We start from the raw sequence: 2,397 nt of genomic DNA, 5'->3' as shown, positions 1-2,397 counted from the left end.
TTTTGTTTTTTGTCACTATAACACAGTGTCATTTTATGTTATGAAGGTCATAATTATTTGGCACAATGGCATGTGTTACAATTAAAAACAAATCAATTTAAAAGTAAAAGGCACCCCTAAAGTCATTGGATATGATAAATTGTGTCACATTAATTAACCTTATCTCAGCTGTAGCAGTGAGTTTAAAAACAGGATGATGGAACTAGTTCATCGAAGAATCTGTCTCTGAAATAGTTATTAAATCAAGTGTTCATTTATGTAGGAAAAGGTATGTTAAACAACCTGGTAAAATACACCAAAATGCTGGAAAGGACATCAATTTTGTTCAAAATTTTCTGGGGGAGGACCCCCAGACCCCCCAAGTGTGTCCCCCACTCAAAATGATTAGGATATCCATGTTTTTTATGTTCTCACTGCCTGTATAAAAACATAAGGAAATGACCAAAACACAAAGATCTGCAGACAACTTTTAAGTAAAAAAATTATGTAATTTTCCTGGCCACTCCTGTGTGAGTAGTGGTCCCCGTCTGGCCACCTCTGAGAAAAATGTCTGGCTCCACCACTGCATACGATGTTCATCGATACAAAGTCTGTCATGAGACGATTTCAATTGAATTCAATTCAGAAATCTGAGATCGATATATTGACCCACATCGGGCATATACTGTACAGTATGAAACTATTTTTTAATTTTGAAATTATTAAATGTGTAATTGATACATTGATGTAGACTGATGTATTGTTACACCCCAGTGGGTACTTGTGTGTGTGCAGCATCAAACCTGGATCCTCCATCCTTCACACCAGGGACGAACACAGAGACAGGGGGAGACACCGACTTGTGTTGCTGACTCTGCAGGCGAGCAGCTTTTTAATGCTCCAGCTTCTTGCTCACTTTCCCCTCACAGAGGAGCTGCCAGCGAAAGGAACAGCAGCAGCCATGTCACAGAGTGCACACCTCTGCGCAAGTTCAGTGAACGCTTCACCTGAAATCCCTGAGCTGTTTGACACGTGTCCAATTAGGACCCAACGCTATTTAAGCTGGAGAGGGGAACCCTATGTCAACCTCATCTTTTAACCCACTGATGAAAGCTTTAAACAAGAAAAGGAGTAAAAAAAAATAGTGAAAACATGAGGGTGGTTTTACTGGGCTTGAAGCCTCTGGAGAGAAGTGTGCTAACATGAGTCACAGACAGCACCACTTGCTATGCTTTCAATCCAGTGAAGCGCAGAGACTTGCTATTAAAAGACCACACTCCCTCCTATAATTGATCTGCTACAACAGTTTACTCCACCTGGACAGACTGTAAGCTCAGAGAATATGCTGGCACAACTGCTAATTGTGGACCCGGTAATTCAGTCTAATGGGACAAAATACACTGTAAAAACAAGTCGTCAATTAAAGCTACACTAGATATCACAAATAGAGATGAAACAGAGGATGCTCTGCTCCACTCTGCATCTGCTGATACAATTACAGCCTTCATTATGGCTCATGCATTTGGAAAATTATACACACAGGTGGCTGATTGGTTGGCTGAGGTTTGGCTTCTAATCACACCACTTTCCACTAAGAGAGATAATCAAGGACGGGGCAAATCGGGTCACCTCTGCCTGTAATTTATTGCCAAAGCCAGTCGCTCCTTTGCTAATGGCATCTGTGCAGAGATGGTGTAATTTCCAGGTCTCCAGCCATGCCAGTCAATGACAACATGAACACAAGCACCCTCACTGTTATGTTGGGCACCCCCCACTTGCTGGAAAGCTGTCGACTCCACTTCTGCGTTTGAAGTTAACACGGAGAGGGGGCGGCTGGCGTAGCGATGCCGACCACATCTCTTTCCGCCTACATTCAGAGCGAGAGTAGCCAGAAGGAAATAAATCGATATAGTTGGCAGCGGTTGTCCTTTTGCCCTTTCGATGCTTCTGCATAAACAGAGCCACTTTGCAGTCTTGAACTCACACTAAACACTCTCACTTTCTCACTTCATTAAACAGCAGCATCAGGGCCGGAGGCCGTGTGAAGTTAGAGACTGTTTTAGTGTGGACGGCTGCTCTGAAAAATCGACTGAAATAGAAAATGAGCACCGGCCTGAGAGAAGAATGTCTGAAAACTTATCTTCTAAATCCAGTGTTTTTCTTTTAAGAGGATGGTCAGGATTGAGGCCAGCAACCACAAGGTCAGTTAAAATTCCATGGAAGTATATTAAGACAGCCATCTGTCACTGCTCAAAGATTCACAACCCTGTGGGAATGTGGGGAGACGAACCGTGGGTTTTAGGAGGAGATTCATCTTGTAAATCAGCCCGCAAAAAAGAAAGAAAGAAAGAAAGAAAGAAAGAAAGAAAGAAAGAAAGAAAGAAAGAAAGAAAGAAAGAAAGAAAGAAAGAAAGAAAG

The sequence above is a fragment of the Austrofundulus limnaeus genome, unplaced genomic scaffold (genome assembly GCF_001266775.1).
Source record: "Austrofundulus limnaeus strain Quisiro unplaced genomic scaffold, Austrofundulus_limnaeus-1.0 Scaffold88, whole genome shotgun sequence".
NCBI classification, from domain to species: domain Eukaryota; kingdom Metazoa; phylum Chordata; class Actinopteri; order Cyprinodontiformes; family Rivulidae; genus Austrofundulus; species Austrofundulus limnaeus.
This window is presented reverse-complemented; position numbering follows the sequence as displayed.